Raw genomic sequence first — 27099 nt, 5'->3', positions numbered from 1 at the left:
CTCACGTCTCCCAGGGAAGGACTCCAAACCAGGGCATCTTCTCTCTGGGTACCAAGCTGGTCCCAGGTCTGGTCATCCAACATGTCTTCATGTCCCCACTTCATGCTTCAAGCCACTGCCATCTCCCCTCCCCTGTCCTCCTGCAGAACTCATGGCCAAATCTAATGTTTAACCCTTTACACCCTACCTAATACATCTTACTACTTTTTTCCTTCTGGAGAGTTCTTTTCCCTTCTGTGTTAGAGCCTGCTGGGAGCCTCCCCTACAGTCATTCTCCCCCATTTCCTTACGGACGGAACCCAGACCTTCAGGAAAGCAGTGTGCTCTGCTGAAAGGCCACATGTCCCAACCTCCCTTTTGCCTGGGACTGGCCAGTAAGGTGTCAGCTCTGGGGAAAGAGAGGGAAGGGCCTTTAAGAAAGCTCCTTAAAAGAGTCTGGGTGGTCTCAGCTAGGAGGTAAGTCCGCTTTTGCTTCTTCCTTCTTGATGCCGGAGTGTGAACGTGATGGCTAGATCTATAGCAGCCATTTTGTGACCATGAAGTGACCTCGAATGTAAAAATCAGGGCTAAGAGTAGCAGAGCTAGAGACAGAGAAACTAGAGAGAGAGAAGTCTTTGACGGTGCTGGACTGCCTGCCCCACACCTTTTTTTACACAAGAGAAACTGGAAACTATTATCTTGATTAAGCCACTGATAGTGGTTTTCTGTTGCTTACGGCAGAATCCCATCTTCGACTACGCAACCTCCTATCTCCGAGAAGATTTCCTCCTATCTCTCAGGCTGCGTCTCCTCCGGCTCCGTTGGTGGGTGTCTTCATTGCTCTGAACGGAGGGACACCAGGCTTCTGTTGAGGGACACCAGGCTTCTGTTCTTGGTCTCCCCTTTCTCTCCATATTTCATACTTCCAAAGTCATCTTGGTCTTGCCATAGCTTCACATCATATGCCGAGGACTTCCCACCTGCAGTGCAGACTGTCCCAGACCTACGGCCTCCCATCTTCAACCAGGATTGCCCATGTAACCCTCAAGCTCAGTGGCCTGTGGGCTCTTCCTCATGCCGACTTCCCCTCCTCAGGCCCCAAGGCGGTGGGGGGGGGCACTTAGATGGCCACATTGCAAACTCAGAGTCCTTCCTCCTCACGCTTGTCCCCGCTCAGCTCCTCCCATGCTGTCATGCATCAAGATCGAGCAGTTTACTGCCTCACACCCATTAGGATGGCTCTTACCAAAACCCAGAAATAACAGGCGCTGGCAGGGACATGGAGGAATTGGAACCCATGTGCGGGGCTGGGTGGGAGTGTGGAGAGGGGCAGCCAGCATGGAAGAAATGGCAGCTCCTCAGGGAGTGAAACGTAGACTTAGGAGACGATCCAGTGGTCCCACTTCAGAACGCAAACCCCGAAGAACGGAAAGCGGGGTCTCGAAGGGGTAGTTGTACGTCCATGTTCCTGGCGTGCTCTTCCTTGTAGCCCGAGGGTGGACACAGCCCAAGAGGCCACGACAGATGAAGGGATGAACCAAGCGTGGTCCCGCCACACCCCGGAACAGCCTTCAACCTTCGCGGAAAGGAAATCCTCACACCTGCTCCGACATGAACAGACCTTGAGGACGTGATGTTCTGTGACATAAGCCAGCCACACGATACAAGTGGCATTGCAGAATCCCACTGAAATTGAGGTCCCCAAAGTCCTCACATTCATAGAGACAGAAAGCAGAATGGGAGGTGAGGACGACGTCAGTGTTTCATGAGGGCAGAGTTGTGGTTGTGGAAGAAGAAAACGGTGTGAACGTGGACGGTGGAGGTGATGGCGCAAGGAGGAGGGGTCCCACCATGGGCCCTGCGCTGGAAAATGGCATAAGTATACAGTTTATGTTCTGTATAGTGCGCCATAATAAAAAACAAAGATCTAGCAGTTTTGCTTCCTAAATTGTCTCAAGTCCGTTCTGGGTCTCCATGTTTGATTGTCGGGGGACCACGGCAGAAACTTCCCTCTGGTCCCCTGCCCCCAGGTTTGCTCTCAGTGTCCACAGCCAGCCCCTCTTAATCACACTGTTTTTCTAAACCTCCAATCTGTTCATGTCAGTCCCTTCCATAGAAGCCTCCATGGCTCTTCATTGCCTGTGGGACTAATTAATTCTAAGCCCCTTCGCCTGGTTTTCAAGGCTCTCCTGATCTGCCCTCTGTCCTTCCAGCAACAGCTCCTTCTTTTTGGTCCAGTACTTCCTTGAGTGCCTGGGCCATGTCACACCTCTGTGACCCACAGGTTCTGTTCCACCTGCCTGTGTGCTCACAGTGACCGCCCCGCCCCCGCCTTCTCCTTTGCGCGGACCATTCACGCTTCCAAACTGCTGCTCGCAAGCCGCCGCCTCGGTGACGCTGTCACAGCACTGTCCCTTCTGGCCTCTGTACAGCCCCTTGGCCACCCCCATCAGTTACCATGCACATCGTGCTGTGCTGTGGCTATTTGCTGGCAAATTTGTCTCCCGGCAGTCCTTCAGTTTCTCTCTTCTTCCTCCAGGACTCCCCCAGCCTCCAGTGACATCTGCCTTCTTGGAGCTCACAATCACTAGAAACCCATTGGAAGCGCCCCTTCCGCATTTGACTGGAGGCTGTCCTCTGGTTCTCTCATGAGGATTGGTTTGGACACACCCAGGAGCCGGTGACAAAGCTCTTCAGCTGCAGGGACCGTGGCCTCAGTTCTCTGGGTCCCCAGCATCCAGTATGGCACTGGCTGCCTGGAAGAGAGGCAGGAGTGGACAGTTAGTGACCACCTCTGTGCCGGGACATGCTGTGTCAGTGCCTCCTCCGAACGACTCAGAAATGAACTGTATCCTTCCCACCATACAGAGGAGGAGGCCGCACCTGCGACGGTCGAGCCATGTAGGGGAGCGAGGACTTGAACCGGGACCAGTCAGACTCCCAAGCTCATGCTCTGCCTGTGCCCAAAGCCTCAGCCCCAGGACGACTCACAGGGTTGCCCTGGCCTGACTGAGCATGTGCTCAGAGTGTGTCACTTGCATATATGGCAGTGTTTGATTTTTCCAGCAAACTTTCAGCGGTCTCCTGGTCATTGCTGTGACACTGCCTCGAGGACATGGCTTCTTCTGCAGGGATGAGTTGTGTTTTTCAGGATTTTTTTTTTTTTCTTTTTGCTAAAATTGGGCAGCTCCTGTCACTTCTCAGGCTCTAATTTTCCTCATCGAAAAAAATGGAAGTTGAAATAACTATTTGTTTCTCAGCTCTTAGGGGGACAGATCCTTCGCAGGGCTGGCTCTGACCTTGGTAATGAAAAAGTCCCATGACCTTTTGAGAAGTTTTGCATCCTCTCCAGAAGCCTATGACACTGAGGTGAGGGAAGGATTGCTAATCCCAGTTTACAGATAAGAAAGACGGGAACCATGGACATCTGGCCGTGGACAGATTTGCTCTCTTCCCACAGCTAGTGAGTGGGAGCTGGGACCCAGGCTGAGGTGTTTGAACTAAGCCCACCAGCCTTTCCTCCTCTATACTACTAGTAGATGGAAACCAGCAGATAAAGAGGCTAAATAATTGGAATTTGGGGCTAAAGTAAGATCATCACATTACTGGCTTAGAGGACCAGAGAGGGAAAGTCATTTGCCCAAACTCCAAAGTCACAGAGCAGGTTGATGGCAGAGCCGAGTCTAGAACTTAGCTATGATGATATGCTAACAGGGCAATGACCAAAAAAGGAAGGAAGGAAAGAAAGGAAGGAGAAAGAAAGAGAAAGGAAGGAAGAGAAAAAGGAAGAAAGAGAAAGGAAGGCAGGAACCCCAAGTAACACTACTGAGTCCACTAGGTAGTAGGTGTTCATTATGTAGTGAGACAGGGAGTCGCCCCAGCGTCCTAAAGGGGTAATTCCCTGCTCACTACACAGAGAACACCTATTACCTAGTGGACTCAGTAGAGTCAGTTGGAGTTTCTTTTACCTCGGAAAGGGTTTTCAAGTGTAGAAATCGAAGCTTAGTGAGGGGGCCCTGCTTGTCTAGAGCGCAGGCTTGGTTAGTGGGAAGCCAGCGTCTGCACCCCGGCCGACACCAGTGCACCCCGGCGCTTGCGCATGCGTGCGTGAGTCTGAAATGTAGTGTATTGACTGGGGGCTTTGGAGCCCCAGAGAGCAGGGTCAGGGCGGGCGGCCAGGCCGATTGCGGGGTGCCAGCTCTCAGCCCCTTGGCCAGCGAGTAGCCAGGTGTGCAAAGACTCCATCAGAAGGGGTGTGGGGTATGGGGTGGGGGGGAGCACATGGGCGGGGGGGGGGTGGTCAGGACGTGTATGCTTGCCCCCCAGACCTCGGTGTCCCCATCACAAAATGTAGATGTTAACCGATCTCTAAGGGCTTCCCAGCCCCACATTCCTGGCTCCCCGCCCCCCCCCCAGGGGTTCTGGGTTGACTTTTGGTGGCGGTGGGCGCGCGGCGGTGGTGGTGGGGGGCAGCTCGCCCCTCCCCCTCTCCCAAGGTGTGAGCCACCCGGGGAACGTGGGGCTGGCTGTCATGGCAACCCTGTGTTGCGAAATGACGTAATTGAAGTTCCAAACGTGTGAAATCAAATACAACATCCGCAAACACAGCCTGGGGGTCGGCATGGCAACCGTGGGGCACCGGCATGGGCAGGCACTCCCTGCCCCACAGCAGCCGGCCTGGCTCGGCCACCTGGCCTGGCACAGAGAACACGCTGTCCCCTTTCCACACAGGCCTCTCTCTCCTGGGACTTCTGCCAGACCCTCTGCTGCGGCCCCTTCCTCTTCTCCCTTCTTACTCTTCTTGCTTCTCTGGGAGGCAGTGTGGACAGGTGGTTAGGGGGTCGACTAGCATCAGACAGATCTGGGTTCATGTCCTGACACATGGCAGCTGTGAGCTCTTGGGCAATTGGTGTTACTTCTTGAATTGCACTCGCCTTAGATGTGAGCGATTACCCTATACTTTATCTTGCTTCTTTCCCTTAGCTCTTCCTGTCCCGGCCTTCTACTCCGCCCTCCTGGGTACCTGCAGGCACCGGGAGTGACAGTGGCCTGGGGCCTGGACAACCTGCCAGCTTATCAGTCAGGCCCTGTCTGGCTGTGCCTGTGATCTCATTCTTAGTTCTTCCCCTCTCTGGACCTTGGTTCTCTCCACTATAAAATAAGGGCACATCCATCCGTCTCTTTCAAATTGTGGCCCACGGTCCGTCTACTTGGGCCTCACCTGGGCGCGGGTTCCAAGAGCACATCCCCGGACTCTTCCCCTTATCTCTCGGACTCAGTAGGTCTGGGGTGGAGTCCAGGAATCTGAGTTTTAACAGGCTCTCCCGGTAAATGTGAAGGACACTCCGGTGTGAGAATCCCAGACGGGGGTGGGATCTTTGAATGGTGCCTGGAGCTCTGAGCCTGGCTACCTTCTGGGGTCTCTCTTCTTCTGCAGCACTGCTGACCCCAGGCCCACACAGCCTTCCTCTGGTTTCTGTCTCAGGCTGTCTGCTTCATTCAGTCAACAGATGTGTCTCGTGCCGGGCTCGGGGCCAGGTACCTTTCCCAGGGCCGTGAGGGACGGGTGCCATTGCATGTTTGGGGTGGGCCTGAGAGCACGGGTGCTGGCCAGCTGTCTGTGACTCAGTTTCTTCATGTGCAAACGGGGGAGTTGGAGTGGGGCTCATGTGAGAGGATGACAGTGGTACCTTCTCTGGGGACCCGTGGCGCGTCAGACACTGTGTTAGAGGCTTCATGTGCCTTACTCATCCAGTATGATGCGTACCTTCTAGGTGGGGCTACTTCCTTCCATTTTACAGTAGGGGAAACTGAGGCTCAGAGAGTTGACTCTCTTGAGGTCACTCAGCAAGCAACCGGTTTGGTATTTAGACCCTCCCGTGTCTCCACGCCGCCCCCCAGCTGCTGTTCCTCTCTCCTGCTCCCCACTGCCTCCTTTGGCCCCCCTTCCCCTCCTCCTTTTCCCTCTGCCTGGTCTATTTTCCATCGGAAGGTCTAGAGAGAGTTCCCATACTCACTGTCTGCCAGCCCCTCTTTCCCTGCCTGCAGCCCAAGCCAATGGTCTTGACCTCCCAGCAGAACTGAGGCTGGAGGTTACTCCTTCCTCCTGGCAGCTCCGCTCTCCTAGGCTTCACTTTCTCGCACCGCTCGTGGTTTCCTTGATCCAACTGAAAGGATTTTCAAAAACCCAAACCTTTGTTGAGCAACTGCCATGTGTCTTCCCTGTGCTGAGTGCGAGATCCTGGGGAACAGAGCCTCGAGGATCTTGTCTTCCTGGGTGGGGAGCACGGTGGGGAGCACAGTCCTGCCATGCTCTTCCTATTCTCAGCTGGTGGGTGCTGGCGTTCTCCCACCTCATTCCTGCGGACAGCTCCTCCCTGCAGCCTCTCTTGACAGTCCTGTCTGCTCCCATGGCTGGGCCTCCCAACTGTAGCCTGAGGAGTCCTCAGCCCCTAGACCAGAACATTCTGTAGTGAGCTCCAGCTGGAATGTCCATGGATCACCTTGTTCTCATCACCTGCCCCTAACTGTTCTCTGGAGTCCAGATGTCCCCTCCTGTCCCCACCCTCCCCCCCCCCGAGTTTCTTCACGAAGTCACATTAGTCTGACTGTGACCGCTCAGCGCCACACGCGGAACCCTCATTCTTTCACCTGCCCAACTCCTACTCATCCTGTGAGACCCAGCCCAGGATCACCACCCCCAGGAAGTCCTCCAGGATGGAGAAAGTGCTCTGTGTGCTCCTAGAACAGTCTCCAGCATGGTGGGATCCTTGAGTCCAGGGCTGGGCACAGAGTCCCTTCTTTGTACCTGCCCAGTGAGGTATTTTTCACGGTAAATAGGCGAGTGTTCACAAAGTGCCTACAAGTGCCAGGCTCCTGGCCCGTGTTCTCACTCCGTATCTGGCTTCTGTTGTCTTGGCGGAGGAGCCAGGAGGGACAAGGGCAATCGCACGTGCCGCACCTTGGCCTCTTCTCTGACTCTGGGAGTCCAGCGGGTGCTTGCTGAGGTTTGCCCTGTGTAGAGGACATGCCAGTTGGACCCTAGGGTGCTGGGCTGAGCTTGGTCAGACTCCCTGGAGCCCCGTGGGGGTGTGGGGCCAAGTAGTTGGAGAGAGGAATCAGAGCAAGCACTGGCCCGGACCATAGCTTTCTACATTGCCAGGGGCAGCTGGACCCAAGCTCCAGCTTCCCTGGGGGCTCAAGGGCCTGGGCTCTCCTCCCGAGGCCCCCCTGGCTGAGCACTTCTCCGATCGGGTCTGTGGCAGTGGGGGGTCCCAATATTCAGGACAGGCCTGGGCTGAGTGGCTTTACTCATGTGACCTCAGAGATGGCCCTTGACACCTGGGCCTCTCTTCTAGGGGCAAAATGGGGGTCCTTGCTCTTTCTGGTGGACTCGGCTTAAAGACCTTCCAGGCTAGCACTTACTGAGCTCTTACTGTGTGCCAGGCCCTGCCCTGACACTTCACGGTGGAAGCTCAGTGTCCTTATGGCTGCCTTTGACGTTGGTACCATTTCAAGCCCCATTTTACAGGTGAGGAAACTGAGGCCCAGAGAATAGCTCACCCTGGCTCCTACATGTGGTATGTGCTATAGTCAGGATTCAGACCCAGGCCATCTGGCTCTGGAGTCCAGGCTTCTGGCCTCAGGCTTAGCCATTACGATCAGCTTTGCATTACCATGAGATAAAATCCAGCTTCCCTGCTGGGATCCCTGGGGTGCTGTGTGATCTGAACCCTGTCTGTACTGGGCCTCCAGTCTGCTTCCTGCGCCATCTCTGGAAGCCTTGCTGTCAGATGTCATTTGTTGGATGAATTAATTAACGGTACAGATAATTGAAGGAATTATTTCCCAGAATCATTTAGGATTTCTACCACACCCACTTCTGAGTTTTGGGGATTGGTTGCAAAACAGAACATGATCCCAGTAAACAAAGATGGACGCAGTGAGGTCAGCAGAGTCCTGGTGTGTGTTAGGCTTTTCTGCATGGGAGTCTCGACTGTCAGAGGCTGACCTACGGGGGACACTGACGGGGAAGTCAGAGGGGCTGTACAGCTTTCGCTCGTGGGTCTCAGCTTCCTTATGTGTAAAATGGGGATGAAATGAGGTGGAACGTTATAGAACTGTCAAGGGGGCTAGCCAACTTATGTTAAGGGCTTAGAGCAGTGCCTGGCGCGGCTGATGCCCTATAAGAGAAAGCAGTTGTTGTTGTTAATTATTATTACTAAAAGGCAAACCCATGTGTGCGGTTGGAGCTAGTACTTCATTTCTGGGACTTAATTCAAGGAAGAATGTCAAAAGGGGACATGGGGACTAATTTAGTTTGATGGAAGGTTTGAAAGCTGGCAGTGTTTACTGTGGGGCTCTGCTGCTGTCTGGAGGTGCTGAGTCATGGACAGCAGGGGCGAGTGGGTTTGTCGGGGGGTTGGATCAGGGAGATGGGAAGAGCCTGGACTGGCCAAGCTGTGGACTTGGGAATCAGGTTCTTTTTTTTTTTTTTTAAGATTCTATTTATTTATTTGACAGAGAGAGAGAGAGAGAGAGAGACAGTGAGATAAAGAACATAAGCAGGGGAAATGGGAGAGGGAGAAGCAGGCTTCCCGCTGAGCAGGGAGCCTGATGCGGGGCTTGATCCCAGGACCCTGGGGATCATGACCTGAGCCAAAGGAAGATGCTTAAGGACCGAGGCAGCCCAGGTGCCCCTGGGATTTGGGTTCTTACCCTGCTCCCGCTACTGGCCTTGGGAAAGTCACTTCCCTGTCCAAAGCTCCATTTCTTTGTCTCTAAGACAGAGATCACAATTCTGTCCTGGCTGGATGCATGTGAAGATGAAACAGGAACAGAAATACAGGATTGAGTGAGAGGTCTGGACCATACAAAGCCTGGAATAAATGGTGGCTGGTGTTTTTGTAATTCTCACCAGGTCCTCTCACTAGCGAGGCCAACATGCTGGGTCTGTATCACCAAGAAGTAGCCAATCAGAGCATCCCATCCCTTGGCCCACAAAGACTGGTTCAGGGATAGACACGTGACTCAAGCTTGGCCAATGAAACCAAGTCCTGGGACTTTTCTCAGAAGCACTGGGGGAGAGAGGCCCTCTGTCTGCTGGGCTCAAGGATAGGAGAGGCAGCCGGCCTGGAGCTGCTGGTGGCTCTCCTCTTTCCACAAAGAGAGAGACTGCCCACCTGAGAAGTAGGCTGTCCAGAGTGGGGAGCGGGACTCTGAAGCTGATGGAATGGCTTGATGTTGCCCAGCCAGCCTTGCCTGAAGCCAAAGCCTGTGTGCAAGTCAATCATCTTGGCTTATTAATGTCCGTTTCTGTCCTTGTAATCAGAAGGCTCCTGAGTAATGGCCATCACAAGCCCGGTAGATCCTGTTCTGAAAGGCCTGGTTTTGGGGGATTGGGCCAGACACAATCAGAAAGTAAGCCAAAATACATGCTTCCTAAAATGCAGTTTGGTACAGCAAGAAGAGAAGATGGTTATAGCTGTGGCCATAGCCACACAATTCATTTGTCCATTCATGTGGCCATTCTAAAGTCCTTACTGAGCACCTACTATGTGCCAGCCAGTGGGCGAGACCCAATCCTTGTGTTTATGGAGCTTAGTGGGGAGATGCACGAACATCAAGCAATGACAAGAGCCTGGTGACCCGGGGTGTGGGGGGAGGGTAGGGCGGGTAGGGCGGGTAGCTCTGGGTGGGCGTAGTGGGAGTTGAGAAAGGTTTATCTGATAAGATGATATTTAAGCTGAGTCTGAAGGAGAGGAAGAGTTGTTTGGGGATGCAGGGAGAAGAGGGCATATCAAGCAGATGGGCAGAAGTGTTGGGAGGACTGGAAGAAAAGAAATAACTCTCTCCATCTGCCTTGGGGCAAGTGGGCAGGTGGGAGGCAGGCAGAGTGGGGAGCAGTAGAGCCCTACGGAGCTGGGAGGTTCAGGAAACAGGGAGGGGGAGGAGAGAGAGGAGCAGAGGGACCAGGAAGGGGGTCAGGGTGAGGGCACTGCCGAAGGTCATAGGAGTATCTATGAAGTGGCCTTCAGCTAAAGAAAGTTGTCCAAGAACCTTGATAAGGAGCCTGCAGCCCGAGGTTGGAATGTTCTAGAAAGAGAGGCTGTCTAGGGAGAGGGCTCTGGCTTAGGAGTGGGGAGGTACCTGGGGAGGAAGACCAGATAAGAGTGAACATTCACTCTTGAACAACCAGCACCCAAGTCAAGGACACCCTCACACCCCCAGGATTTCCCTGTACCCCATTCCTTTCTCTAGCCATCTTGCCAAGGGAATCTCCATCCTGACTTCCATCACCGTAGATTAGTTTTGCCTATTTTTGTACTTCATGTAAATGCATCACAAGGCCCGCATTCTTGCCTCTGGCTTCTTTCTCTCAGGCTCATGTCCATGCAAGTCATCTGGGTTATGTGCTTGGTAGACAGTTCACTCCCCCAGCTGGGTGATGTTCACTATACTGCGGGTTACGGATCTGTCCCACTGTTGCTGGGTGTGGGGTTTCTTTCTAGTTTGGGGCTGTTAATGCTGCTGGGAGCTTTCTCCTACACGCCCTTTGGGACCCATGGCCGCTCATTTCTGTTGGGTTTATACCTACAGATGGGATCAGTGGGTCATGGAGGAGGTATGTAGTAGACTTTAGTACACTTCGCCAGACAGCTTAACAGAGTGGGTAAGCACTCTCTTACTCCACCGACAGCGAAGGCAGGTGCCAGTTGCTCCATATCCTTGTTTACACCTTATTGTTAGTCTTTTCATTCCCGCTGTGCTTATGGGCTTGAAACAATATCCTACTGTGGTTTTAACATGGCCGTGGATAGCCTCTGTGGTAAAGGATTTGTCTGTCTCTCCTGCCCATGTTTATATTGGGCTGTTGTCCTTCCTTACTCATTTGCAGGATTCTTTATATGTTCTGAATACCAGGTCCTCGTCTGCTCTGTGTGTTCTGTATTTTCCCCTCCTCTCTGGCTTGTCTTGCCACTCTCTTAGTGGTAGCTTTTGGTGAACTGAAGTTCTTTCTTATAAATCTAAATAGTGCCCAGTTTTATCCATTATTTTCCCTTATGGTTAGTGCTTTCTGGGTCCTGTTTAAGAAATTTTTGCCTGCCTGAAAGTCATGAAGATACTCTTATGTTTAGAAGCATTGTTTTAGGGGCGCCTGGGTGGCTCTGTGGGTTAAGCATCTGCCTTCAGCTCAGGGTCCTGGGATCGAGCCCCATGTCGAGCTCGCTGCTCAGCGGGGAGCCTGCTTCCCCTTCTCTCTTTGCCTGCCTCTCTGCCTACTTGTGATCTCTCTGTCAAATAAATAAATAAAATCTTTAAAAAAAAAAAAGAAGCATTGTTTGATCTTCTACATTTAGATCTGGAGTTGAACTGCAACCATTTTTTGCACGTGGAGTCGGTGGGGGGAGGTCAGTGTTTTTTCCTCATATGGATACTCACTCGATCCATTTATTGAAAAGTCGTTCCTTTGATCACTGCATTGTACTTCACCTCTGTTGTGTATCAAGTGCCTCATGTGTGGTCCATTTCTGGACTCTCTCTTCTATTGGTCTGTCTGTCCTGGCACCAGTACTGCCCTGTCTTATTTCCTAAAGCTTTACAGCAGTCTTTTTTTTTTTTTTTAAGATTTTATTTATTTATTTGAGAGACAGAGAACACTAGCAGGGGAAGAGGTAGGCAGAAGGAAAGGGAGAAGCAGGTTCCCCACTGAGCAAGGAGCCTGATGCAGAACTCGATCCTAGGATCCTAGGGTCCTGGCATCATGACCTGAGCCGCAAGCAGCCGCTTAACCAATTGAGCCACCCAGGCAACCCCACAACAGTCTTGGTAGTAGCTGTGTCTTAGTCCAAATCCTATAGACAGGGTGGATTATCAACAGCGGATAGTTATTTCTCATGGTTTTGGGGGCTGGGAATCCAAGATCAAGGTGCTTCCTGGGTCGTAGACAGCCATGTTCTCACTGTGCCCTCACTTGGAAGAAGGGACGAGGGAGCTCTCTGGGGTCCATTTTATGAGGGTGGTAAGGCCAATCGTGAGGACTCTGTGCTCATCATCTAAGTGTCTCCCAAAGGTCCCACCTCCTAATACCTTCATCAATGAGGATTAAGATTTCAACATGAGGGCGCCTGGGTGGCTCAGTGGGTTAAGCCGCTGCCTTCGGCTCAGGTCATGATCTCAGGGTCCTGGGATCGAGTCCCGCATCGGGTTCTCTGCTCCGCGGGGAGCCTGCTTCCTCCTCTCTCTCTCTCTGCCTGCCTCTCTGCCTACTTGTGATCTCTCTGTGTCAAATGAATAAATAAAATCTTAAAAAAAATTAATAGGCTATTTCTCAAGAGTTTTCGATTTACAGAGAAACTGGACAGTAGTGCCGAGTCCCCCCCCCGCATACCCTTACCCCTCAAAAGTTCCTGTTTATGAACATTTTGCTTTAGTGTGGTATACTTGTTACAATTGATACATTATTTTTAGAGTTATATTAAGGATCACTCTTTGTGTTGACAGTTCTATGGGTTTTGATAAATGCATAATGTCATGTGTCAACCATTATGATGTCACACAGAATAGTTTCACTGCCCTAAAACTCTTGTGCTCCACTTACTCATCCCCCTCTCTCCCTCCCCTGCCACAAGAACCCCCTGGCAGCCACTGATCTTTTCACTGTCTCTGTAACGGTGCCTTCTTCCAGAATGTCACAGAACTGCAACCTCAAAGTAGATAGCTTTCCCAGACTGGCTTCTTTCACTTAGCCATGTGCATTTGTATCCTCTGTGTCTCTCCGTGGTTTAATGCTCATTTTTTTATTTAAAGATTTTATTTATTTATTTGAGAGAGTGAGTGAGAGAGAGGGGCGAGGCGGAGGGAGAGGGAGAAGCAGGCTTCCTACTGAGCAAGGAGCCCAATGCGGGGCTCGATCCCAGGACCTGGAGACGGTGACCTGAACTGAAGGCAGACGCTTAACTGAGCCACGCAGGTGCCCCAATGCTCTTTTCTGTTTATTGAACAACACTCCATTAAATGGACGTACCACAGCTTGTTCATCTGTTCCTCTTTGGAGGGACTTCTTGGTTTCTTCTAGTTTTTTTGCAATTATGAGTAAAACTGCTATATAAATGTCTGTGTGCAGGTTTTTGTGTTGACAACAGTTTTCAACTCATTTGGGTAAAAATACCTAGGAGCCAGATTGCTGGATTGTATGATAAACTCTATTTAGCCTTATTAGAAATTGCTAGAATGTCTTTCAAAATAGCTGTGCAGTTTTATATTGCCCCCAGCAACGAATGTAGCTCCACACCCTTACCAGAATTTGATGTTGGCAGTGTTTTGAGTCTTAGCCATTTTAATAGGTGTGTGGTAGCATGTCGTCATTTTGCTTGGCAAATCTTTAATCACTTACAGGGTTGAGCATCTTTTTGTATGTATGTTTGCCATCTGGATATCTTCTTTTTGGTGAAGTATCTATTCAGATCTTCTGTTCATCTTTTAAATTGCATTTTTTGTTTTATTATTACTGAGATTTAGGAGTTCTTTGTACATTTTGGGTACAAGTCCTTTATCAGATATTTACAGATATTTTCTCCTAATCCATGGCTCGTCTCTTTTTTTCTCTTGACAGTGTCTTTCACAGAGCAGAAGTTTTTAATCTTAATAAAGTCCAGATTATCAAGTTTTTCATTCAGGGATCATGCTTTTGCTGTTGTATCTGAGAACTCATGGCCAAACCGAAGGTCACCCAGATTTTCTCCTATGTTGTCTTCCAGAAACATCATAGTTTTGCATTTTGCACTTAGTTTTGCATTATAGGTCTGTGATTCATTCTAAGTTAATTTTTTTTGAAAAGTGTAAGATCTATGTTCAGATTCTTTTCATTTATTTGTTATTTGTTTATTTATTTTGCATGTGGGTGTTCAGTTTCTCCAGCAACTTTTGTTGACAATACTATTTTTTCTTTTCCATTTAATTGGCATTGCTACTTTGTTGAAGATGAGTTAATTATATTTGTGTGGGTCCAAGTTTTGGCTCTCTGTTCCATTGCAGTGGTCTGTTTGCTTATTGTTTTGCCAATGTTGCTATCTTGAAAACTGTGCCTTTACAGTAAGTCTTCAAGTCAGATAGTGTCAGTCTTCTTTGTTCTTTTTATTCAGTATTGTGTTGACTATTCTGGATATTTGCCTTTCTATATAAATTTTAGAATCAGTTTGTTGATATTCACATGTAACTTTCTTGAATTTTAGTTAGAATTGCATTAAATCAATAGATGATCTTGGAAAAAAAACTGACATCTTAACAATAGTGAGTATTCTTATTCATGAAATGGACTGTCTCTCCAAAATATTATGTAGATCTTCTTTGACTTCTTTCATCAGACTTTTGCAGTTTTCCTCATACAGATCTTATATATTTTTTGTTAGATTTATACTCAAGTATTACATTTTTTGGTGCTAATGTAAATGTCATTGCATTTCTAATTTCAAATACCAATTGTTTATTGTTGGTGTAGAGGAGAGCAACTGACTTTTGTATATTGACTTTGAGTCCTAAAACCTTGCTATAACCCACTGACCTAAGAGTTTCAGGAATTTGTTGTTATTGATTCTTTGAGATTTTCAATGTAGACTATCATGTTATCTGCAAACAAAGATAGTTTTATTTCTCATTTCCCAATCTGCATACCTTTTATTTCCTTTTCCTATCTTATTGCATTGGCTAGAGCTTCCAGTATGATGTTGAAAAGGAAATGTAAGAGGGAGCATCCTTGTTCCCCATCTTAGGGGAAAAACATCTAGTTTCTCACCATTAAGTATGGTGTTAGCTGTGGGTATATGGTAGTTTTTCATCAAGTTGAGGGAGTTTCCTTCAATTCCTAGTTTGCTGAGAGGGTTTGTTTATTTGTTTGTTTTTTTTAAAATCATGAATGTGTGTTGGATTTTGCCAAATGCTTTTTCCGCCCATGAAGTGTTTTGAGAAGGTTAAGTGAGCCAGCCAGTGCATCTGGAGCACTCAGGACAGGGGTTAGGTGGAAGGTGTTCAATATACATTGGAATATACATTCAATATACATTGGAATTGTAGGGTTTCTTGGCACATGAAACAGACAGATTCCAGACCCAAATTGCCTGGGTTCAAATCCTGACTCCACCACTCATCAGCTGTATGACCTCAAGTAAGTTACTTAATCTCTCTGTGCCTCAGTTGCTTCATCTGTAAGAGGGGGGTGATAATAGCTCTCCTTCATAGAAATGCTTAAGGATTAAATCAGTGAGTATTGTAAAATGCTTGTTACAAAGGCACCTCATGCACAGTAAGTACTGTACAAGTATGGTTCTCTCCTTTGTATTGCAGCCAGATTTCTACACATCAGACAAGCAGCTGAGAACAGATGGTCAGATGGTCTGGATCTGAGTCCCAGCTTTGTCATTTACTGGATGTATGACATTGGCTAAGTGACAAACTCCATGCCTCGATGTTTTTTGTTTGTAAAATAGTGATAGTGCTTACTTCATGGAACTACTGAATGGAATTGAATGGAATTAAATGTGTTATGTATGTAAAGTGCTTAGAAAAATGCCTGGCCCAAACCTATTAGCTATTATGACTATTTCAGAGGCCAGTTTTTCAAGGCCCAGTCTCTGGCTTGGTTGCTCAGAGACTGTGGTAGGTGAGACACCTTGACCCAGGATGGATGGTTTAGGGATACAGACTGCAGCTGGTGGATAATCTAACCATTAGGGTGACCTTAGGGTCTGCTTAGAAGGTAGTGAGCTCTCTATCACTGGAGGTGTTCAAGCAGGGGCTAGGAGTTTTGTTAGATTATCTGGAAGTTTCTGTCTTGGTTGAAGATCTGTTAAGTCTTAGTCTGGCTGAGAGAGAATGGAGCTCAGGGTTCTGAGAATGTGCCTCAGAATATTGGTTGGGGTCAGCTCTGACATCTTTCCCCAGCTTTCATTAGGATCTTCCATTTATATCCGTTTTATATCTTAAGACTCCAGTGAATTTCTGCTACTTGGAACCATCTGAAAGTCTTACAGTCAACCCGTTGACTGAAGCTCCAAGAGAAGAAGTTAGTTACCAGCGTCATGCAGTGAGTCAGGGGGAATAACTAACTGGTCCCAGAATCTGGGATTCCTGATTCCTAATCAGGGCTCACTTTATCCCAACCTCCTGACTCTTCTTGTTACCGCCACTGTCAGCCTCTGATGGGGGCTCTGCCCTCAGCTCTCATGTTGATTGATGACATGGCACTGGATTTGCTTGAGTTCAGCTCCCTGGAGTGGAATCAGTGCAGGCTGCTCTCCAAAGCTTTAGACCAAGGCTTTAAACTAAGCCTACCGCACTGGACCTGGCTTGCCTGGATTTGGGCGGCTGCAGGGTCCCCGTGGTGATGATAGGAGGCTACCCCATCCACTAAGGTTGTATTTATTTATTTATTCACCCAACCAACAGTTACTGAGTTCCTGCTATATGCAGGGTATAGTGCTAATTTCTGGGAACACGGTGTTGTGTAAAATAGGTAAGTCCATGCCCTCATGTGTCCCTACAGTCTAGTAGGGAAGCAGACAAATAACAGTTAATTCCATTTGAATATTGGTTTAGTCAGGGCAGGCTGACTGTTGGAACAAGCAACCATGAAATGTCAGTGGCTTAATACAACATGGGATTCCCAGCCAGGCGACTCTCTTCAGCTGCTCTTATTCAAGCAGTGACTCAGGGACCCAGGTTCCTTCCATTTTGTGGCTCTGCCATCCTAAAGCTCTGGAAGGTAGAGAAACAGAGCCAGCATGCAGGATCATGTGGGAGGTCAAGGCCAGGCCTTCCCTCTTCTCATTGGCCGGAACTCAGTCACATGGCTGTGACTAACCCCAAAGAAGGTTGGGAAATGTAGTCTAACTGTGTGCCCAGAAAGAAAAGGAAACGTGGTTTGTTGAACACATGGCAGTTTGTGCGTTAAGTGTGATCACTTGCATGTGAGGGATAAGCTGGAGCACCTCAGGAAGGCTTCTCAAGGTAGGTGACATCTGATGTGAGGTCTGGAGGATGATTAGGAGTTGGCCAGGGGAAGAGGAGGGAGAACCATTTTTATGGCATGGGGAAATACTGAGCACAGTGTGGGAACAAAAAGAGAGCCAGTCTGGCTAGAGCTGAGAATGGGAGTTGAGGAGGGGCAGTGAATGATGAAGCTAGATGGTGAGACTCAAAGCATGAATGACTATGAGGTCCAGACCGTGGGAGCCAGGAGAGGGGAGTGATATAGTCAACTTTAGAGAGATCTCTCCAGCTTCTGAGTCGAAGCTGTCCTGGAGGGGCAAGAGGCTGAAGGTGGGCAGCTGTAGGAGGGTCTAGGAGGTATGTGATGGGGCTGGACCAGGGTAACAGCTTTGGTGTGGGAAGGAGGGGATGCTGAGTCGTTAGCAGCAAGAACTGAGGGGCGCCTGGGTGGCTCAGTGGTTTGGGCTGCTGCCTTCGGCTCGGGTCATGATCTCAGGGTCCTGGGATCGAGCCCCGCATTGGGCTCTCTGCTCTGCAGGAAGCCTGCTTCCCTCTCTCTCTCTCTCTCTCTGCCTGCCTCTCTGCCTACTTGTGATCTCTGTCTGTCAAATAAATAAATAAAATCTTTAAAAAAAAAAAAAGCAGCAAGAACTGACAGCACCTGGTGACCCATCAGATGAAGGGGTCATGTGGAAGGATCAAGGACAGTGCTGAGGTTACACGGTAATTATTGGGCTAGTTCAGCCAGAGGGTTTAGCCAGATCTGGTGTGTGATCTGTTTTATAAATGAAAAGTTTGATCAGAATACAGTTCTGTCCATTAATTTATGTACTGTCTGTGGCTGGTTCTACACTACGATGCAGTTAAGTTGTTGTGACAGATTGGATGACCCCCTAAAAGCCCAAAATATTTATCTAGCCCTCTGGTTAAGTTTGCTGACTCCTGAGCCAAATAGTTGCTCAATGCAGTAAATTAAAAAAAAAAATCAGTTTAAACAGTATCATGACTTAGGCCATCATTGTATCCATTCATTTACTCATTCTATTTCTGGCTCCTCTTCGATGGTGTCCTGCGTGCCTGTGTCCAAACAGCTGGTTTGTGAAGCCAGTCTGGTTGCCCTGGGCCATGGTGTGAGCACTGTGAGGTCCATGGTGGAGTCCGCAACACATCTGGATGCCATCGCCCTCACTGGCCCAGGTGCTGGGGCCTGCCTGAGCTGAGCTGCCTTCTGGGGCTCGGCCGTTCAGGCTGGTAGGTCTTCTGGGATAATCCCATTTACACAAAGCTTTGCTCAGACATGGTGTCATTTACTCCAGATGACAGTCCCTGGAGCTCAGCATTACCACACCTCCATTGAGCGGAGCAAGACACCGAGACGCAGTGATGGGAGCAGCTCAAGGCAAAGGGAAGAAGCAGGCAGACCTCTTCTGGGTTGGAACTGAAGATCTAGCAGGGGCGACTTGTGGGCTGACTTCCTCTTCCCCCAAAGACCAAGGGAGCAGGGCAGGCATGGCCACTGGGCTTGAGACCCCAGACCTACCAGCCCCCTGGCATCTCCTCTGCCGTGGTCTCCACTAGGGATTACAGATGCGAGCCGGACAGTGTGGGAATGCAGCTTTGCAGCAGTAATTAGTTTATTCCTGAGGTCAGCAGTATAAATAGTAGAAAAATGTATTTCCTGTTCCAAGCCAAATAAGCAAGTGGCAGCCAGTTGGCTGGGTGCCACTGATGGGATTTCAGCCGTGCGTGTGCCTTGCCTTTGGCCACGAGTTTGGGCGGGTGAGGAGAGGAGGAATGTTCCTTCGCAGGCCCGATCCTGCCCGTGACGGGTGACTTACTGGGAAGACTCCGGTGGCCTGCGATCCACCCAGGTGGTGCCAGGTCCCTGCTGTGATCATGGGAACCAGCACCGGTGGGAGGACATCCAAAGGGGCAGCACCAGGTCTGTGCTGGTGACCATGCCATGTGCCCAGCACGTGGTTGATGATCAAGGGATGTTATTGAATGAACCAACACACGGGAGCTTTTGAATGGAAGGGAACTGGATGTGGGAGCAGAGGTCTTGTGGGTGGCTGAGGAGACAAAAACATTGTCTCCTTCCCAGGGCTTGTGGACGCAATCAGAAGTCAAAGTCTGGGGCCATTCCATTTGCTGTTGAGATAACCAAATGGTGGGCTCTCCCTTATGGAAAGTGCTAACCGTCCACATGGATTTTTTTTTGTTTCTTTCTAAGGTATTTGAACAGGTATTTTTCTGTAATATGTATGTAATGCCTCTGCTTTTCATTCCTTTACTTTCTCATTCCTTCATTTCTGCAGAGGCATTGCATGGTATTTCAGAAGTGAAGGAGTCAAGGAGGAAGATGCCCGGCGTCCTTGCCCATGGCGGGACCAGACCTTGGTCCCTCTGACTGCCCACCCTTTGCTTGGCTGCCTCTTGCGCATCATTCAAGCTGTAGCATAGAGGTCATGTCTACTAAAAGGCTCCTTGACTGCCCAGACTGGCCCCCTTCTCTGTGCCTTCCGGCCCCCTCCCCCTGGGGAGGCCCCTGGTGGAGCCTCCATCACCCTCTTGGATTCCTGTTTACTTGTCTGGATCCTTGAGGGAAGGGTGTCTCTGACTCTCTCCTGTGTCCCCGGAGTGGGGTCTGGCTTTGGGTGGAGGCTCAGTAAACAGCTGTGATATTAGCAGAGGAAAGACAGATCTCACACACTCGTTCCTCCCTCCTTGAAATCCTTCCTGATGAAAGAAATACCACCATGTCTTCAGTATAGGGATAGATTGCTCTTGCGGTCCCGAATGTGGCTCTGTTTTCTCAAGGACACTCCCCTCTACAGGCAAACCTTTCCTAGTCCTCCTCCTCCTCCTCTTCCACATTTTTCACCCAGTGAAGGACAACCACAGAGAGAGTGAGCAACTCACCTAGGCTCACACAGCCAAACAGGAGAGCAGCTGGACACTGGGTGGATCCCTGGGAGTCATTCTTGATATGACAGCTGGCCATTCGGGGAGCCCCTGCAGAGGAGTGGGGCGTGGTGGGTGGACACTGTGAATCCTGCCGGGTGGGTGGGGGGCTCTGGGGACCCTGGCCTATGGTGACGTTGTCCTTCTGTTGCCTGGACATGTTGCTGTCCCTGACTCCCTGGGGCCCCACTTCTCGTTTGTGAACAGAGCCAGACGCTCGTGGCTTAAGCCAAGGATGGGACCCAGGCCTAAGCAAAGATGTTCTGAATAGTTTGTGGGGCCACCTGAGCCCCGGGGTGAGGGGGTCCTTCCCCTGCCTGTTCATCTGCGGCACAGGCAGCACTTCACTCCCCCTGTAACTGGTAGGCTGCCCCTCTGCCTCAGCCCCTTCCAGAATCCTGCCTGGAACCCACGGTGACTTCCCACCGTCTTCCCACCATGGCACTTGGACAGCGTTCCCTTCTCGTATCCTTTCCCTGGCATCTACCCAGCGTTTTGTCCTGGGTTTGAGAATCTATGTTCGTTCACACTGGCTTGGTGAAGGCTCACCACCGTTCCCATGTGTGGGGTCCCCGTCAGGCTTTCTCCCATGAACATTAAAATGAGGGCAAACACGAGTTTGCCTCTTCTGTGTCTTTTATTCACAAGATATATGGTTCTCTTTGCACCTGAGTAAGTCTGTGGCGACTGAAATACAGAGTAATTGAAACCACCCTCAGTTTTGTCTCTGTGATGTCTCCTTCCCATCTCTGTCTGGCTGGGGACCACGTGCCGCCGAGGACTCAAGATGCTGTAAATTATGGTTGGAGCCTGGATGGAGGCGGTGCTGGCCGCAACACCCCGGCCCCAGGCCTGCCCAGTCTGGTCGTGAGGGCTTTGCTGAGGGAGCAGCTGCCCAGAACCAGGCTTGGGAGGGGGGCAGGCTCCTGGGTCCATCTTCCCCACCTCTCTCTCCCTGGTGGCGGCGGCAGTGGCGAACCCAGGGTGGGTGGCTCTGAGCCAGGCGTGGGGCCCAGCCAGGTGTGTTTGTACACTGGCTTTGGGCGCCCCAGAGGGCCCCAGTTTCCCCACGGCCACCTCAGTCTCTCATCAGCTGCAGCAACAGACATGCCCCCACTTCGCGCCCCAGCCCCCAGTCCCTTCCCTGTCCCCACGCCAGAGTGCCCCTCACTTTCAGACCAGGGGAAGTGCCGAGCTGAGCCCACGGCCAGGGGCGACACAGACGCAGTCCCTGCTGTCTGGCATCTCCTGATTCAGGAGGAATTCGCCCGGAGAGGAGGGCTCAGGCAGCTGGTGTGCTGTGTGCTTAGCTGTAACCGAGACGCAGCTGGTTGGCACGGGCTGGGGCCTCCCGATTGGGCCGCTGTGTTTGGAGGCTCCAAATCCTCGGCTCTCCTCGAACAACGAGGGATTCAGGACACTGATCCCACGGAGGATGAAAAGGCCACAGGCTCCCGGACACCTCCCCCCACCTCCAGGGGTGTTTGGCTGAAACCATCACCAAGCCTGGAGACACAGTGGCTGGGTGGTGCGGGATTGGGGAGGGGAGTGTGGTGCAGCCCAGGGAGGGGGCCATGGGGGGGGGCAGATCTGGGAGAGGGCAGTGGCTCCCGAGCGCCTACTACCGGCCAGGCAGCCTTGGATTGGTGTTACTCCTTCCTAATCTCAACATAACCCTTGTGGCTTCCTTGTGAAGTAGGTCTTACTAACTTGCTTTCCACCGAGGAAACAAGGCCAGCAGGGGCTGTGGCTGGCCTGAGGGCCCTGGGGTGGTAGGGAACTGTCTACGGGCCAGCCTGATCTCCCTGCAAAGATTCCCTTTAACACGGACTTGATAGGAATCCCCCCCGCACCCCGCTGCCCAGGATCCCCAGGATCTCCAAGGATTGTGACAAATTGAAAATCCTATTAGTGTTAAATTAATGGGCTTTTCTTGTGGGGCAGCGGGCCGGAACGGTGGCAGAGGGCTGAGAGCATTCACTGCCGAGGGTGTGGGCAGAGGGCGGTGGTGGGCCCGCCTGTCCAGAGGCCCCCTGTCATCTATTAACCAGTTCTCTCCGACCGAGCAGCCTTTTATCTGGGAAGGGGCAAGGCGCTTTGAACCTCGGAATTAAATTCCCCTGGGGCCCCGGACAAAGGACGGGGTCCAGAGACTGCCACCCCCTCCTCCCCTGCCTGACCTGGAAACATCTGCGGGCTTTGGGGCCAGGGGTGGTCGTCTCAGGTCCATGACCCCACGGACTGGGGGCATGTGGCCAGCAGGGATGGACAGAGCTTTGTGCTTTTCCAGGCTGTGAGAAGCCTCCGCAGGTGAGTCCCGGAGTGTTGGGGCTGCCGGGAGCTGGCATCCAGGGTGTTCTGGAGAATCGTTGCCGCCCGCCCCCACCCCACCCGCACTGCTTCTCCAGAACTTCAAGTGCACCCTAGTCCTTATTCGTGTGTTGAGCGTCAGGTGTGGCCGGGCACCGACATGGGGTCCAGCTGTGGAAAAGACACTGTCCCGTCTTGTGGAGCTGGCATTCTAGTGGTGGTGGTCTGGAGAAGTGTGCTGGAAAGAAGATGGCGCGGGCCAAGGAGGGAGAGATGCGAGCGGTCAGAAAGGCCCCTCCGAGGAGGTCGTGTTCGCAGAGCTGACGAGCCGTGCGGGCAGGACCGGCAGGCTGGAGGCGGTTCTCGGCAGGGGTGGCAGCAGGTGCAAAGACTTCGAGGCCAGAGCCTGGCGGGGGAGTCTGAGGAAGAGCAGGGAGGCCAAAGTGGCCGGAGTGAAGGGAATGGGGCAACAGGGGAAGGAGCCCGGGAGGCAGGCATTCCCTTCAGATCTCAGGAGTCAGGGTGGGCGGGAAGCTTCATCTGAGTGCCCCAAGCAGCAGAGACAGTGGCAGGGCGAGGGAGGGACTCGGGGGTACGTACACGGCCAGAGGGGCAGCACGCCTGGGACCAGAAACAGCTCTTCCTGCTGTTCTGCAGCCCTAAGGGAATTGTAACAATGAGAACTACAATGAGTGTGATTTATTGAGTGTGCACTCACACCTGGTTCTTTGCGAAGCCACTTTTGGGTACTTTGGCCCATATATTGTTTATCTTACATGCGTGAACCCCGGGGACCTATGATATACCCATTGTACGGATGCGCAGCTGAGGATGGGAGAAATTGGTGGCTTGCCAAGGCCAGCCGTGTGGATGGAGCCCAGCCTCCCTGATTTCAGACCACCTCTTGTGTCAGCCCAGGCTCCTGCAGTCCCCCACATGAGATGGCACTGCGGAGCCCCTGGGGCACATTCGTAGGGCCACACAACTTCCATGTCCCCAATGAGGCCGTGAACTCCTGGAGGGCAGAGAATGGTTGCTCTCATCCCTGACCCTGGTCCCCAGTGCCAACCACTTTGCTGGCTGCTGGAATGAAGTATTGGGGTTCGGATGGGATGGCCGCGTCACAGAGCCCAGTGCACCTCGATGGGACCTCTCTGGTCTCCCTTCTGGCACTGCTTCTGTCCCACCCTGCCCCTTCTTTTCTGTGGGAGCAGGAGTGGCAGGGGCCGGTGAGGGCCAGAGCTGCATCCTCGTGGCCATCTCTGCGGTCCCTGGCATCAAACCTGGCTCATGCTTGGTGCCCAGCGTTGGTTCGAATGATGGGGTCATGAGTTTCGTGAGTCCTAGGAGGGGTTAGGTGTGGAGTGAGAAAGGAGGAATGGAGGGGGACAGAGAAACCGGCGGGAGAACCAGAGAGAGAGGGCTCCAAGCTGCAGCTTGGACTCACATGGAGATGGAGTGAATGCAGATGAAGCCATTGGTGACGGAGGCAGGAAAGGAGAAAGGGAGGCAGGCTGGGGGGAGGGCTTCTGGGCAGGGGGTCTGCACGCCGGCCTATTCAGTGGGACCTGGACAGGACCATGGACAGGACATGGGTCAGGATGGGCAGAACACTGAGCAAGCGGTGAAAAAGGTTTTTCTGTAGGGGAGGGTGGGGTGGGCTGGGAAGGCCAGAGAGCCGGGACTTTGGGCATCACGGTCTCCAGTCCCTGTGCCTCATCTGCCCAGGCTGTGAGGGCCTCTGGTTCCCCCACAGATCGAGCGCCAGGCTGGGTGGAGAGGGGTGGAGACGAGGTTGAGGATGCAGAGGGACTAGGAACCATTCTGATCCCTGTGACCACAGGCCCGATGGACAGCATGGCCATTAGGGTCAGGGGGATCGTGTGCCCATTGCCTGATGCCCCTACCTCCTTTCTCTACTCCTGTTGTTACTTTTTGGGTTCCAAACTCCATGTTTCTCACCTGGGCCCTTGCACATGCCCCCAGGGACACCTTGCAGCCCGAAGCATCCCCCAATCCAGTCCCTACTCTGCAGCCAGAAGGAGCTTCCTACAGCACGATCTGACCATATCATCTCCCCACCTAAAACCTTCAGTGCTCCCTAGTACCCACAGGTCTTTTGTGGTCCGGCGCTGCCCCCCTGCAGCCCCAGTCAGACCCGTCTCCCTCTCCATCCTGTGCTCTGGCCACACGGAATTATGGTTCAGCTTTGTCTTCTCTTGTTCTTCCTCCCACAGGTGGGGCTGTGCCGTGCACTGGAAGCTGTACTCTAAAACGGGGTTCCAGTGTGTGTGTCTCTCCAGGAAGGCCTCCCCACCCCTATTCCCGAGGCTGGCCTAGAACCGGCCCGGCCTCCACAGCTACCTATCCTCCCCCGTGTGGCACTTGGCAGCCTGCGTGCTAATCACGGTGGTACTTGTCCCCTTCCCTGGTGGCCACAGAGCCCGGGGAGGCCAGGGCTGTAGGTTATTTTTCTGTGTATCTGCAAAGCCCAGTACAAGGCCTGTGTGAACTGCGCTCCCAGCGGGTGCGTGAATGAAGGAGGAGTCAGGCAGGGACTGTGGACCCGCCCGGGAGGTGTGGGGGCCTGGAGCTCCCACGCTGGGCACCAGGATGGGGCGAGACAGGAACTCGGCCATCCCCTGGTGAGGTTATTTTGGTCGCCGCAAATAAACCCCTTTGGAAAATGTGACCAGCTTGTGATCCTTGTGTCTTCACTCCTGACGCCTTCCTTTCAGCGCGTAACGAAGGCAGCGGCCTCCGTTAATAAAGAATAATTATGGGCTGGATTAGAGAGATTATCGGGAACAGGTGGAGCCCCTCGCCCCACCCGTTCTGCCCGGCGGCGGTGGCGGCAAGGATGAGCTCACACTTTCCCCCTCTCCTGGGAGGTTGTGCCACCGGGGGCCCAGCCATGGCTGCTAATCCTTGCGGGGGGGTGTGGGTAAGAATGCTCCTGCCAGTCACTTCCCACAAGTCCCAGGGGAGATTCCAGGGGACTAGCGGAAAAGGGTCTCTGCAACGAGTCAGGGGGGCCTCACCTGCTTTCCCATCCCCTATTCAAGAAAGCAGGAGGACAGAGGTTGAGAGCAGGCTGGAGGGGAAGTCCCCTGCCAGGGCGAAAGGCTGTGCGGGTTCTTGTCCCAGCCGGGTCCCTGGCGCTGGCCTGGTGACTCAGGCCATTGCTCCGATTGCTGGTCTTGGCTTCCCCGTGTGTATGATCAGGCAGTCGGACTCCACCAGCCCTTCCCAAACTGGGCTCTCCAGAAATCGATCTTGGTTTTTTAATATATGAGAACTCAGGGAATAAACATCCATGATGCCCTTCTTAAAGATGGACTTGCAAGGAAACACCATAGGAGAAGGACTGCCAACTGATGGGGAGTGGAATTCATTGTTTCCAAGTCTAAGACTAAAACCAAGGTGAGGGTTGTGTATGAGGTTGTGAATGAGATTGTGTAGAAATATGTAACAGATGAATACTGGGAGGGAAAGGGGGGAAAAGAAGGTACAAAATAACGTTAATACTCAGATTTCCTCATCTTTCTTAGACGGAGGGAAAAAGACATAATTTAAATATGAAAAATAAGGTGATGGACATAATTACATCACAGATACAAAATAAATGTTAAGAAATGTAAACCAATAAATCTGGGTCAGGGAGGGGAAGAAAAACTAATTCCATCATTACTCCTAATAATGGTCACTGTCACAATTTAATACAAGGAACTGACAAGAGGTAAGTTTCCCCTACTCTCTCTTAAACATCTCCACATCAAAAAGGAAATCAGAACAGATTATAGAAGTCTAGAAAACTAAGATAATTATGGCAAGAGAAAAGTTCTTAGCTCTAAATATTTTTATTAATAAAGATTGAAAGTTCCATAAGAAAAGTACCCAACCTAAGAAGTTTGGAATATGACACTAAAATAAACCTAAAAAAACCACAAGGAAAAATTTATAAAGATAAAAGTGGATGTGAATGAAGTAGAAGTCAGGAAAAGACTAGAACTAATAAAGATTATATTTTCAAAACCAAGTAAAATAGATGTTAGGTAATCTAATCTGGAAAAAAATGGAAAAAGCATAAATTTATAAAATAAGAAATGGTTACAGGGGAGTAACCCCAATTTCAGAGGAAATCAACAGAATATGCAAATATACTTAAGAACTTCGATGAAATGGATAATTCTTTTTATTTTATTTTATTTATTTATTTTCTTATTTGTTTATTTGACAGAGAGAGAGAGAGCAAGGGGAGGGGCAGAGGGAGAGAGAGAGAGTCTCAAGCAGACCATGCCAAGCATGGGGCCTGACATGGGGCTCGATCTCACAACCCTGAGATCACGACCTAAGCCAAAAGAAACCAAGAGTTAGATGCTCACTGACTGAGACACCCAGGCATCCTCGAAATGGATAATTCTTGAAGAAAATATAAGCTATAAAAATGTACCTAGAAGTACATTTAGGTACAAAAATCTAAACAAACAAACAAATCTAAACAGACCAGTAATCACAGAAGAAAGAGGGATACTTACTCCCCTCAAAATCGCTAAGTCCAGATGGTTTCACAAGGGCCAACATTTAAGGAACTGCTTAAGTGATTTAAGTCATTGTTTAAATTTCTCCAGGGCTGATTTCCTTCATATATGAAGAGCTCTTGTAAATCAATAATAAAGAGCTGACAACTCAGTAAAAAATAGGTGAACTACATGAATAGACCATTCACAGAGAAGGAAAACAATGGTCTCAGAAAAGACTGAAAAGTCGGTCAACCGTCATTCTCAAAATGAGAAAATTGTGTAATAAAACCATAGTGTGATGTCATTTTTTCACTCGTCAGATGAAAATTATGAAATC

General features: G+C 50.9%; 1 long non-coding RNA gene across 1 annotated transcript in view; it reads left to right on the top strand.

Annotated features, from left to right (window-relative positions):
- Positions 1–24908, top strand: part of LOC116567483 — a 32872-nt gene extending 7964 nt beyond the window's left edge. The window contains exon 3 of the long non-coding RNA XR_004276229.1: positions 24477–24908. This is a non-coding gene — a long non-coding RNA (uncharacterized LOC116567483). The remainder of the gene's footprint in view (positions 1–24476) is intronic.
- The last annotated feature ends 2191 nt before the right edge of the window (positions 24909–27099 follow it).

Source organism: Mustela erminea, chromosome 10 (assembly GCF_009829155.1).
Source record: "Mustela erminea isolate mMusErm1 chromosome 10, mMusErm1.Pri, whole genome shotgun sequence".
In the NCBI taxonomy this organism is placed as follows: Eukaryota; Metazoa; Chordata; class Mammalia; order Carnivora; family Mustelidae; genus Mustela; species Mustela erminea.
The sequence above is the reverse complement of the archived record's forward strand: the minus strand, read 5'-3'. Positions and strand labels throughout refer to the sequence as shown.